Here is a 14,178-nt window from a genome sequence, read left to right on the forward strand (position 1 = left end):
AGTTAAACTGCCATGCGCTACTGTGATGGTAGCCTTAGCAACCGAATGTCCAACTGAAGCTAACTGGTGGCAGGATACAGCTCATTAAAGACATTTCGAAATAAAAACCTGTCTGCCATTTGTGTCTAACTTTACCGCTTAATGTTCTTTTCTACTTTAAAAACAAACACGCACCTCTATGTTCATCACTTGAGCTGGTAGTAACAAACCAGAGGTTTTGTGCCACCGCTGTCTTCCCGCAGAGGGCGCTGTTCTTTCATAAATGTCTCGGAGCAACAGGGTGCCTTCATTGAATAGAATCTGGCTTGTGCCTTTTTCCTCAACTTTTTTTTTTCACCGCTCAGACTGCCTCTGTTATTTAGGCAAAGAGAAAGGAAGTAGCGACAGGCTAGCTGGTTAGCCGGTCTAAAACCGCAGTCTGTCGGGAAATAGTTGACCCGTGAGCCTATTTTATCTCAGAGACTGCTTTTCTCTATTTAATACAAGCGTGTTCGTAGGCTACAGTTTTTGTCGGTTCGTTTTATTATCTCCCTACCGCAGTTTCAAATCCTCAAACTGACTCTACCGGGAGCTTTGTCTGTCTGGGACTCCACCGTTGTTAGCTTGGTTAGTACAAGTCAGTGTTAATTTCCCCAAAGGGAAAAACGCACCACAGCCGAAAAGCTGCGACTCTGTTATCATTTATTTTTTAATCAGTTGGTTAAACCGCGAGGAATGCAGTCAAGGATTACGCCAAGACAATGAGAAAACCAACCGGGAAAGGTAAGTTACGTTCAATGCTGTCCGCCTCTCCAATGGGCTTTGTACGAGCTTGTTCTTTACAGCAGAAGTGTTTATGGCAAAGTATTGAATTTATCGAAATATTTCGGTGTATTGTTGGATATGTGTTTCAGTTTTATGACTACCGGGCGCTGCATTGTCAGAGCCCGTCGAGGAAGTTATAATGAAGTAGCTCAGTGTATATTTGCGCCTTGTAACGTTTCACCTTTTTTTTTTTTTTGTTAACCGTCCTCTGTTGAAAGTTGAAAGTTTTAAACGTCCCATTTTAAGACTGGAGCTAGCTGTACGCGCTAGCTTACAGCCGTCCTGGCTCACTGTAGTGGTAGTGTTTGAGAGCATGTTCGGTCGGTGTCGCAGTAACATAGCTGCATCCAGTGTGTGAATGAGCAGAGAATGTAGGCTGACTTGTTGCAGTGCAATGTCCCCAGGCCTGATTGATAATGTGACTAACCTAACGCTACATGTCAGCGGGTTGGTGTTTTGTTGGAGTCAACAAGGCTCACTTAGATTTCAGAAAAGCTCCAGTGTTTTTTTTTTTTTTCAGACTCTTGAGTCCTTGACATAAACCTAACCAGATATTGTCTAGAAGAGGGTAACTACAACTTATCCAAATTACCAGTGTACCATAACTGTTATTATGTGCCCACCATGGAGCACAATTTATGGCTGAGTACAGCCTTGATTGCCAGTGATAGGTGAAGTAGTATAATACAGCAACAATGAAGCAACAATGTTTATTAACAACTGGGAGATATATTTACACGGTATTGTTATCAGTAGGGCTGCAACTAACAATAATTTTAATTGTTGATTAATCTGTTGATTATTTTCTGAGTTAATCGATCAGTTGTTTGGTCTATAAAATGTGACAAAATGTTAAAAAAAGAAGCATTGATTGGTGTTTCTCAAAGCCCAGCATAATGTCCTCAAATGTCTCGTTTTGGAGTCAGAGCATTTTGCCTGTCTTTCTTAAAAAAAAAATACTAAGATTAATTAGTTGACTGTCGAAATAGTTGGTGATTAATAGTTGACAACTAATAGATGAATCAGTTGATAGTTGCAGCTCTAGTTGTCATCATATGGGGAAGGTATCATCTGGGGCTTTTGTTCTAAAATCATGATGATGGCTTAAACGTTGATTAATATTATGTGTGGCAAATGCATTCAGAATTGCACTTAAAATAAACACACCAATGCCATCATTTTGTAGATGTTTCTTCCATACAGCAGCCTGTTGGCCAAACCATAACAAAATTGTGAGCACAAGCTGCAGGCCCAAGCTCTCCCTACATGACTAACATCTGGGTGGTGGAAAAAAGTAATCATGCATAGGAGCCCTAGAATTACGCACATATGCACTTCACTTGGAAGCTTCTTACCCTCTCCATTTCCCTCTTTCCATTTCTCTGATTTACTTTGGTCTGAACACTGCTGTACTCTTTCAGTGACCTAATTAGCAAGTTATTTCCTTATGGTGAAATAATATATTTACACTTCCCTCTGTCACCCTGGCAGCTGTGTGCCTTAATAAGCCACATTTGGCACAGGCTTTCATGAATGGCGTGAAGTAAGATTTCAGACTAAAGAGCAGTAAATGATAAATATTAATATCTGCTGGAGAATTTAGGGATGTACAGCAAAAGGAGTAGGTGGGGCATCGACCTGTAGAGGGTGGAATTAACTGTCCTATTTCATTTCAAGTTTTATATGAGTGTAGTTTTCTGAGTAAATTATTGTTTTAAAGTAGATTTTAATTATTTATATTTTTAAAGTTTGATTGCTGGTAACAATCTAGAGCTGCAACAGTTTGCTGTCATAGAGGGAAAAACAGAAAATATTCACCTTTAGCAAGTTGGAATCAGAGAATTTTTAACTCTTTTTTTGCTTAAAAAATTACTCAAACTGGTGAATCAATTGTCAGAATAATTGCCAATTATTTAAGCAGTTGACACATCGATTAAACGTCGCAGCTCGATAAACAATCTATAAGAATCATTATGGTAGAACATTAAAATAGATAAATAATTATAAAAATAACCATAACAAAACAGTCAGGGGCCAGTTTTTATTGATATTCAGGTTGATATTGAACCTGAAAATTACATTTAATATCCATCCATCCATCCATCCATTTTCTATACCGCGTATCCCTTTCGGGGTTGCGGGGGGGGGCTGGAGCCTATCCCAGCTGTCAACGGGCAAGAGGCGGGGTACACCCTGGACTGGTCGCCAGTCGATCGCAGGGCACAAACACACAACCATTCACACTCACACTCACACTCACACTCACACCTAGGGGCAATTTCACAGTCACCAATTAACCTAATGAGCATGTTTTTGGTCTGTGGGAGGAAGCCGGAGTGCCCGGAGAGAACCCACTCATGCACGGGAAGAACATGCAAACTTCACACAGAAAGGCCCAACCCGGGAATCAAACCGGCAACCTTGTTGCTGTGAGGCACGCGCATTACCTGCTGTGCCACCTTGCAGCCTACGTTTAATATATACCACATATTTAATCTTGTATGCCTATTATTCACATTAATTAATAGATGTAGCAGTCATTAATAGAGCTATTGAATGTAACCTTTATTAGCATTATAGAATAATTCCGTTTGAACACGCAGCGTGATCAATGACAGTAAAGGGGATATAACAGAAAAACTGACCAACTTCTCCAGTTGTAGTGGGTAGAGTGACACAAGAGGCATGTGAAGGTGTGGTGGGTGGGTGTGCAGCATCTGTAAGCCCACTGATGGTGTAAACCTTGCCAACTGCACTGTGCTGTGGACCAAGCATCAGCATATTCAATCCAATCAAGGTCCCCATCTGTCATATTCAAAATCTAATTGCATCCCAAATCCCTCAGAGAAAGCTTTAGAGTCACATCTCCATTTATTAAAATGTCACACAGTTTCAGGGATAGTAGCTGAAATTTAGGAGGGAAGAGATGAGATGTAATTGAGTACAGATATTTTTCTGATATGACCAAATAATGCTGTCTACTCTAAATATGAATGAATTGCACATGAACTGGGACTTTAAGATTAGGCAAAATGTGTTGTTGTTGTTGTTGTTGTTGTTGTTGTTGTTGTTGTTGTTGTTGTTTTTAATTGTCAGACCTATCCCAATATCTTCAAATGATTGCAAACAGAAGTCATCCCTCCAAATTATGTTGCAGTGCAGCCAGTTTTATCCCACACCTCCTTAAAGTACCTCTAAACACTCAGGCAGCCCTCAGAACGGCTCTCTGCCATCTTTGAAAGAAAAGGGCCATATGGCCGTCTGCTAATGGTTGGTACTCTGCAAACCCTGCTGCAGGGCTGACAGTGGTTGAGGACAAGAAGTGAGTGGGGGAAGGAAGACCAATTACATCTCCAGCTCAGCCTGGAGTTGTAATTGGTCTACACATCCTGGCGGATGCAATTGTGTGAAGCTGCGGATGAAAAGATAATTGCTTCAATCATGGCTGTGCCAACATTTCTCTGAGGAGCGATTCAAGGGTTTCCTCAGCCTCAGCTTTCATATTCAGCTTTATTGCATTTATTTTCAACCACTAAATCTTACAGTGTGCATTATTAAACATTGATTTCCTCACAAATAACACTATAAATCAGTCTTATCCATGCTAGGCTTTGTGTGTTTTAACAGTCCACAGAGATGTTGGTGTTATCTATAGAGGCAGTGTCCTGCTTATTGTAGTATGCCAGTGTTGTAATAAATGTAGGTCTGTTGCTGTTTCAATCATCAACCTGAACCACAGTAGAGGAACTTAAGTTGTTTCCCAATGTGACGCTTATCAAGCAAGTTGCTCTCTGTCATGACACCACAACCAGAGTCAGCAAGACAGTTTTGAAAAATGTCAACAATAAAGAAGTGGCAGGCAAAGAATGGTAATGGAATGGCAGTGGGTTATTTTTACTTTGATGTCATTAGAAATTTCTTGGTCTTTGGTGTCTTGTGTCTCCAGAGGTGTGTAGACTGACTGCAGTGGATCTGTCAACACACCTTATCTAGTGTCTATCACAAATGTGTTGGGGGTTTCTAGAATTATTTGTTTCTCACAACCGCTTGATGAATTATGGTGATTGTGGGAAATTGTGCCAAATTACTGGCTGTCTATATGCAATTGGTCAGCCATATGATGCCCGTACTAGCATTTTGTTCTGGTTTCAGCCTACTTTATGTGTAAAACGTTCTGATTGTTGCCTTGTATTTCGTCTGTTTGCCTAGTTCAAAGCAAAGATGTGAAGGTTGTGCACTGTATTGTAACCCTGTTCATGTGAGTTTAGTCTCAAGCTGTTCTTAGGTTACTGTGTTCCTCTTTTTATGTTTTGCTGCAGAATTTGACTAATTTAGGTCTCTGACAGAACAAGGACAGAAGAACAGCTTGAGCCATGGTGTGCTGCGGCAGCAGAGTCCCCTAGCTGCATGTGCACTGTCTTTGTGTGCAGTTGGTGTGCTGGGCCAAGGTGATGTAGGCTACCTGTGGAATGATGCGCACACCTGCAGTCCCATGGCCCTGCAGAGCAGCTTTGTTAGGTTGGACAGATCAGCAAACTAACTTTAGGCATATTCAACACAGAAAGCAAGCAAGATGGAATGAATATAAATGCCATGATTAAACACTAGATGATTTTGTATGTTTTGTCAAGATGTATTTATATTGTTGTAAATGTTGAGAAATGAGTGTGGACAAAGTGTCAATTTGTTTGCTTCTACATGAAGTATAGTGAAGGGGTGATTGCAAAGGGCTTGGCAAGAAATTCAAACATGCAGAGGCTTGTGTTTCATTTACACCGCTGCTCAAAAACATTACAATGGGCTGTGTTAGGTGTCTTTCTGCCTTTTGTAAACCTGTGGGCTGGTTCAGGAACTGGTATTATAGTTTCAGGAGAGCATAATCTAAGATCTTATGTCACTTATCTGTTAAAAAGGGTTAGTCTCCATATCTTTTTATCACAAATGTTGACTGCTGGTTTGAATAGGCCACAATGGGTAAGATACTGTATGATTCACATCTGTGTTACTTGTTCAGTCAGTAAAGTGAGCTGGGGAGGTGTATGAAGACAGAGGAAGGGATGAATTGAGCGAGAAAGCCATCAGAAAATACGAATGGGACACCAGTTTGTGTGTATGTGTGTGTGCTTTTGTGCACATACAGTGTGTCAACACTTAGTGCAGTAACGTGACAGGAATGCTTCGGGGTCTGCCATTCTGTGCTGAGAGATGAGAGAAAAAATAGCCTTGTGCCCTACAGAAAGCTGCGAACCAAGCTTTGAAGTATGGATTTGCATTGACCTGTATAGACTGGACCAGATGGAGAGTGCAAGCAAAAGAAAGTCTGTGTGAGAAGACAAGAAGAGGTAGAGAGAGGGAGAGTGGCAAGGTTTTTAAATCATCAATTCCACAAACTCCTTGGTAACTTTGCTCTCTCAATGTGGCAAGCTGAATTTATGGGCTCTATAAATAGATCCAGCAGTAATGATAGGGTATAAGTGAGGAAAAGGCAGGCCGACTGTTTAAGGATGGCCTACTTGCAGTGCATTTGTTTGTTGTGCCTTAGCCTTCACTCAGCCATCATTGCGGGGTCCAAGCACATCTAGTCAAGACAATTGGGATCAAAGCTTGATGTTGATGATTATGATTATACCAGATCTGCCTGTTTAGATTCTGATTATAGGCACAGTTATAAGCCAAGCAAAAGTTTTCACCAAAATATCCAACTTAAGTATTTTCCACAGTGAAGTGACAAGTGGTCTGTTAATGTCATGGAAGATATATTTTAACCACTTTCAACTGGCTTGAGCACACTGATTTCATATGGCATTTAGGTTCAAATCTACATGTGACAACTTTATTGTTACTCTTTTTTGGGTAGTAACCCTCCACAGTATTTATGTTAGCTTGCTTTCATCACATTCAAATGTATGGATTGGAAAGTGAGGGATACCAACAATAACCCAGTTTTGTGAATGATACAACTTGCCGCTCTGATTTTCAAAAGGAGCTTTTTGACTCGCCACTTGTTCATGTTGAAGGGAAGATTATACAGATGCCTGCATGCAGCATTTCAAGTCTGATGTATTGAGTTGAAGCCTTTCTGTCACTTGACCCCTGCCCCCTCAGCTGCTGCGGTCACCCTCAGGAAGGGGACTGTGTGTGTGTGTGTGTGTGTGTGTGTGTGTGTGTGTGTGTGTGTGTGTGTGTGTGTGTTTGGATACAGATTGACTGACTTGTTTATGACTGTGGTGAGTACTATAGCCTCCCCCTCCATCCTCTCTGCGGTCACCGATCCGGTCCCTTGGCTCTGGATTATGGGCAGAGAGAGGGCACACCCTGAGGCTCTGTTTGCTGTTACTTTGCACCATAGTCCAGAGGGTCAACATAAGATATTTAGGCATTGCTAACAAGGGCCGGGCAGATATGCTGTCTTGAGTGTATCTATCATTACGTTAAATATCTATCATAATGTCGTTGCACTCGCTTCTTCCTACAGTTGTGGGAAACAGACAGAAACTAGTCACAAGAACGTTTTGCAGTCCGTTTTATCAGCCTAATTTTGTATATTCTGAAAAACATGAACTATGGCCTGTATGATGCAGATAAATATGCACATTGTATGATGCCTCTGTCATGACCAAGGAAATTGAAGATTTATTTTTTGAGTTTATTTGTTAAAACGCCATGCATTTACATCTTCCACACATATTGTGGAGATGCAAATACAGAGGAGGAGAGAGCTTTGAGAATGAACCTGAAGTCCCAAGACCCTAGAAAGGAAATGAAACAGTACTTAATCAAATATTAATTCCAAAATCCTCTTTTAAAGGCGTAAGTATAGTGGCACAAATTGGGTTGGACTGTGCATTTGGTTTAATAGTTATGGACTGGTCTGAAGAAATAGACTCCAACGTCATTCCTTACTCACTCCTTCTGAAATGAATTGAGGAAAAAATGAATAAACTCACCCAGGCAAGGCGGTAGAGGTGACAAACCATTCCCATTTTATGTGCCAGGACAGAAACAAGCCAGTGTATTGCAGAGAACAATGGTGGAGGTGGCACAGCGTTGGATAAGGTCCACATAAGTAGTGTCACTTGAAGCACATGGAGTTTGTCGTTGTGATTAGTTCTAGGTGTGTCTCTAAGTCGGTTTAAGTTTCAAACTGCAGAGTAAAGTTGGAGCACATCACATACCGTTACTGTAAAGGTGAGTAGAATCACATTCACAAAACAGACTGTTTACTCCACTTTACTTGGACATTGCTGGTCATAATGTATGTGAGCAAACATTTTTTTCTTTGCTGTTATTGTCATGTATGTTAGTCTTTGACGTACTTTTCAAGCCCAAATATATTAGCCCAAGCCATGTGTTTTTGGCATGCACTGTATAGCACTTTGTGTTCAGGATAAGGGTTGAACTCTGTCCCAGTCTGCTAACTGCAGCTAAGTCTTACCACTGGATGCCTTAAGAGCTGTGGAGAGTGACAAGAGAAGTGAAAGAGAAAAAGCAAATCACGGAAGAGTACAGATGAGGGAGGCACAGATGGGGGAAAGATGGAAATAACGAGACAAGCTGAGGGTAGCAGGAGAGGGAGATGGAGCAGGAACAGTCGACCTTGGCTATGTGCTCTATATTGGCTGGGCTCTGCTCTGTGCTGTTTGTTTTTGCTCTATTTTTACTCTGCAGTCTGACTCTGGTCTCTGATGAATGGCTCCATATGTAAGTTACATTTCATCTGACAGGAATCATTGAGCATGTCTGGTCCAGGTGGGAGAGAGTTTAGAGGCATGATGTGATCCGTACAGAAGAAAAGAAAGGGACAGTATGAGAAAATGTCGGGGCCTTTTGGAAAATAACTTTAGTGGTGTGTTTTTTACTGGCCTGACATCACATGGCATCATTTTATCTGTGTCTGTACAGTCCGCTTCATCTAAAACAAAAGATGGATAGATGGGTAGATTCAGATCAAGGCCTAGATGTTACCAACGACATTATCCTTCCTAAGATGCTTATCATCCACAAGTTGGTGTGTGAATCTGCCAGGCCACCCAAACATCATCAGGACACACCACAGGGAAGATGTTTTAAATAGATTACACTAGCTGCACTGCATATAATCCTTTGTATATAAAAATTTCCGAGATTATGTTTATTTTCTCCTTTGTTTCTCCTCTTCATTACAAGCTCTTTTTCTATCCCTCCTGCTGCTTTTTTGTTTCAGCATGAAGTTCAAGCGTAGGTCAAGGCATGTACGAAATGTATGAGTAATATTACTAACACCGTGGTGTTTCCAGTTGGTAGAACATGGTTTTGACTCTCCATTCAGCCTTCCACCCTAAAACGCGGTGCCATATTATAGAGCTCAGAGGCTTTCATTTGTGTTAGCTAGGTCTAAAGTTTCTTTCTGATACCTGCGATGTATGCGTACAAACAGAAGCAGTTCAGAGATCACGATTTTGTCATTGTACCCTGCTGTCTGAACATTTTATTTCCCTAAGGAATGAAGAAAAGTGTGTATGTGCCGGTGTGTGTGCATGTGTATCTGGCAGCTGGGGTAAGGGATTTGAAATTAGTATGAACTTGGTGCAGTGCAGTGACTATTCTGGTGATACAATGGAGTCATGTGTTTGGCAAGTGTTTTTAGAGCAGGGTAGCCCACATGAGTGAGCGTGTACAATAATCCCCTCTGTCTGCCTCCTTCCCCTCACTTCCTTTTCTCCTTTTCCTGATTTCTGCCTGCAGCTGCCCCACATCTCCAGATGACATACTGTATGTTTGTTTGTGTTTGTGCATGTGGTTCATCATGCTGAATGGAAAGGAAGGGTTTTCCGTAACTGGAGACCACCCTGAGCAGCTGCTGTTTCTCTAATATCCAATGCACCTAAATTAAATAAACACATTGTTGTGCAAATATTTGGATTTATTTAGATTGATGATACCATTATTATGAGCGCAGGTTAAAACAAAAAACAGTAAGGGCAGCAAATAATGATGCTTTTTATTTCTAATTTGGTCTATAAAATGTCAGGAAATTGTGAAAAAGGCCCATTTTAATATCCAAGCTGATGTATTCAGTTTGCTTAGCACTCCATACCCCAAAGATATTTAGTTTTACTATCTCAGAAAACTAAAGATACCAGAAAATATCCACATTTGAGAATGTGGAACCAGTGGAGCTTCAGCATTTTCTTCCTATGACATTAACGTTTAATCGATTATCAAAATTGTGCCTGATCAATTAATTGATCATTGACAATAGTTTCAGTTCTTAAATTGGGGCAACAAAGTTCCCTAATATCATTCAGGTTCCTGACTATTTGCACAGACTACAGGAATTGCTGAAGATTAGATTTTTGCAGCCAACATTAACACTGGTGTGAAATGAACAGCTCTCTGACACAGCCTGCTCAAACATGAGAGTTTCAGAAATGGAATTTATTGGAAGATTACATTGCATCCTAATTGTGTTCATATTATTTTGACCACCCTGTGAATTTCGATAATACTAAGGAAGAATGTACCGATGTCTTTAATATCATTGTACTGTACTTTGCCCCATGCTGGTCCAAACTAGTGTATTAGTCCAACATGGCTAGAGATGACTCGACCGGAAAACTCTCCGGAATCCCCTGTCACCACCAACCAGCGTGGAATCCCAAAACAGCCAATCAGATTTAGCAGAGCCTTCTGGGTTGCATTAAGTCAGACATGGCCTAACTCGTCTGGTATATTTCATGTGGACGCTGCTGCTTTGGATCTAGAGTTTCAGTTCATCAGACTGATTGAAAACATAAATGTCTCTGCACCATCTTGGTTGCTATACATCGTCTCACCCCAGTATTGACCTCAAGGATGAAAGAGCTCTGAGATTTGAGTCAGACATCTGTGAAAGGCAGGCATTCAAGACTGGGGAGGATTTGCATGAATAGTGAGCTTCACTGTGCTATCGCAGCACTCTGCAACGTGTTTCGAGTGATTCAATGACATACAAGCCCTTATAATATTTTACGTTTCATTCAAATCTGTTTTGCTGGCCTTTCTACTCGGGTGACTGGGGCTTGCCCTCAGGTGTGGTTGACTGAGTGACAGAGCAGTAAAGGAGCATTATGTAAAATCCAAATCACCAGGATATTAATTTTTTGTAATGAGCAGAGTTCCCAACACTGAGCTTCTCCGCTGTCCTCTACTCTGTGTGGCTTGGCATCTGGACTGAGTTAAGACAGCAGTGCCAAATGTTAGGCGGTGGGGACCAGAAGGGGGTGACCAGCAGGGGGTTTGAAGGGGAGGCAATGGGGGGGGATTCTGTGAAAGACGGTGGTATGACAGGAGAGATGGAGGGAAAGAGGCACAGTTAAGGAAGCAGTTGAAAACCCAGCGGTAGAGCTGAGGCAGACGGGTGGCGATACACAGGGGAGTGGTGTAAGGCTGTACCTGGGCCTCTTGGATTACTGACCTGCTGTGAAATGTACATAAAGCAGGAGTTCATAAAGCTGTGGCTAAAACTAATGTTGGATCGCCTCAAGCAACAGCAGAACAAGCTGGCATGTGGAGGCCTCGGAGGAGTAACGCAAATGTGGTTTCAGGTTGTTTTAAAGTAGGCTGTCCAGTGTGTTTGCAGCCAGTCCCAGCTGTTGATGTTTACCCCTCTCGCTTGGCTTGCTAAGATCTGCGTGTGATAACAGGGTCATACCTACCTCCAAGGGATGTCAAATGAACAACGGCCTGTTTCAGTTCGTCAATACATGACTCAGACACATGATATTGGGAGTGGCAGATCAATGGGGTGCACTCAGACGACCGTGTTGTCATTGATTAGCATTGTCCATCACAGTTAAGGTAATTTGTTGTGACAGACAGCTGACTCGCATGAGTTGCTTTAGGGTTTTGAAAACTGTATGTTCATTGTCATGAGAGATATATCAAATGGTGTTGTTTTTCATTCTAAAAGACTTTTGAGAGTTTAGCTTTAAATGTATAATCTGTGATATCTTTCTCTGTACTCCATACTCACAGCGAAGAGGATTTTGACCATGAGCTTGGACTCCATAGTGAATGAATATCAACAAGTCAAAGACTGGATCCCTGTGGCTCCTCTCTCCTTTATCCGCTTCTTTAGACGGAGGCAGCAGATGCTCCTCAGCTCTAGTTTTATTGTTCATGGCCGGCCAGCCTGGGAGCTGACTTAAAGACAGGGGGGAGGAGATGAGCTTTTAGTGCCCCTTTTCTCCCTTTTCCTTCACTCTCCCTTCATAGTTCTCTCTCTCTATCTGTGCTTGTCTTATTAAGCCCAGTTGGTGTCTGCTGGATGAGTTAATTCCCTGATTGAGGTTTTGGTCCCTTCTAAACAAAAGGCTGCATCTTTGAATAGACCACATGGCTCAAGTGGGAGGGCCCTGATCCATTCACGGCCATTTTGGGTGCATCTGCACTTCCTATAGAGCCTCAACTGTGAGGCTGATTTACCACCACTCAGCAGCAACAGGAGCAAATGGTTATCACACAAGTCCCAAGTGAATTTATGAATCTGTAAGAGAACGTGCACGCGCATGCACACTCACAGGTACACACACAAACACACAGGGGCTGAAAGCCACAGGGTGCACACACACACATGCACACGGACAGACAGACAGACACGCACACACAGTGAATCTGTACTTCTCTTGCTTCTGTCTCTCATTGTGCCCAGAGGACAATGCTGCCTGCTCTGGCAAAGAGCCAGACCCTCTCATCTCCATTAGCTCATGCAGAGAGAGTTGTAGTGGTGATGGATACTTAAGTGACTCCAGCTCTGCTCTCCCTGGGGAGGGGAAAGGAGCTTGGGCTACAGCAGCCAGGCTCACAGATGCATTGTTGAAGAGGTCTAGGTAGACCTGGGGGTTTTTTGAAATGTTTGAAATTCACTGTAAAACAAAATGATTACATTTAACTTCAGCACAGATGTTTAAATGGTTAACCTCCTCAACTCCACAGGGCCTTCGGTGGGTTCATCATTACAAGCACATGTTGTTGGAACGAGCACTGTATAAACCCACAGAGCTTCATTTAAATTCTAGTCAAGGTCTTGAGATTTCCAAAGATATCAGAAGTAGCTGCAGCAAAGCCTTATGTCAAGCTGTGTGGGACGTACTATCATTGCAATATTGTCCAAAAGTATGGAAAAATGTATCTCACATTGAAACTACTTGAACGGAAGGAATTTTGCTAACATTAGCATTGCAGTGGTTAGTGTCTTTTCTGCCCATCCAGCATCTTGGTTCCTTCACAAGGCAGGCAGGGAGGCAGGCAGGCATGTAGTTTTTTGTGTGAAAGTGTGATTTTCCCTGAATCATCCCTTGTTACTGCATAGTTACAATCACTCGTCTCTACAATTACACCTAACTTTGCTCATCCTTTGTGAGTCAGATCCTGAAATGTCTTCTTTACAACACTCATGATGGGGAGTGTAGCTTTGCAGTTACTCATTAGTCTTGTCAGTACACGGCTGGGATTCCTGTTGCTTCTTTTTTTCTCTGTCATGGTAATATTTTCAATTAAATTTAAAGTACTGCTGCTGCTAAAATAGCTCTTACAAAGACTCTACACACCTCTGCACACTGTCTGATGGTGTCAGTGTTGTTTGATTCCTGATGCCTGAATGACCGCTCTTTATCCCCTTGCCTTTTTCCCATTTTGTCCTCAGTATGTTGTTTGTATTTAACTATGTCTTGGTAACGCGCATCTTAACGCCTTTTTATTATAGTACAGGAAGTCCTCTGACTCCTTGTCCTTGAGTATGATGCTGAATCCCCACTTCTAAAAGAAAATGAGCGCACAATTAGAAAGGAAATGCATTTTCCAGTTTCCATGCAAGTATATAGTATACATACCAGTAGTGTGTAAGGCTGAATCTAATGATTATTTAGTCAGATAGTCAATTCATCACTTGGTCTATAAAATGTCAGTGTATTGAAAATTGCCCGCTACAAATAATTTTACAGTTGGCTAAATATTGCAATGTTTCATCGTCATCTAATCATTTAGGGTTATTTGTATAGTATTCAATTGAGTGTATTCAGTTCTCCATATAGAATAATATCTAAAGATGGGATACACCAATGTTGAATTATAAACAAACTATTGAAGCATTTAGAGTTCTGATTAGCTTTTCAGTGATTGACCTAACTGCTGTCATTGACATGTTGTGACTAGTTATGTCCATGATAGGAGCTCCTTTTAGTCCTGACTCATAAGATTTATCAGACGTCCTTCAGTGACACTGCAAAGGAATGCTGATAGTCACCATATCTTTGGTTCGCCTCTTTGTGAATGTGTGTATTAGAGTGTGAGGTGTACAGAGAGAGGGAGACCAGAGGTGTGAGAAAGAGGGTTTACTTAGAGGAATAGAGTATT

At 41.6% G+C, this 14,178-nt stretch overlaps 1 protein-coding gene across 7 annotated transcripts in view; it reads left to right on the forward strand.

Annotated features, from left to right (window-relative positions):
• The first annotated feature begins 342 nt into the window (after window positions 1-342).
• Window positions 343-14,178, forward strand: part of LOC139329873 (myosin IXB) — a 56,371-nt gene continuing 42,535 nt past the window's right edge. For all 7 annotated transcript variants that reach the window (XM_070960470.1, XM_070960465.1, XM_070960471.1 and 4 more), the window contains exon 1: window positions 343-762. The gene's annotated coding sequence lies outside the window, so the exon portion shown is untranslated. The remainder of the gene's footprint in view (window positions 763-14,178) is intronic.

This window comes from Chaetodon trifascialis, chromosome 4 (assembly GCF_039877785.1).
Source record: "Chaetodon trifascialis isolate fChaTrf1 chromosome 4, fChaTrf1.hap1, whole genome shotgun sequence".
Classification (NCBI taxonomy): Eukaryota; Metazoa; Chordata; class Actinopteri; order Chaetodontiformes; family Chaetodontidae; genus Chaetodon; species Chaetodon trifascialis.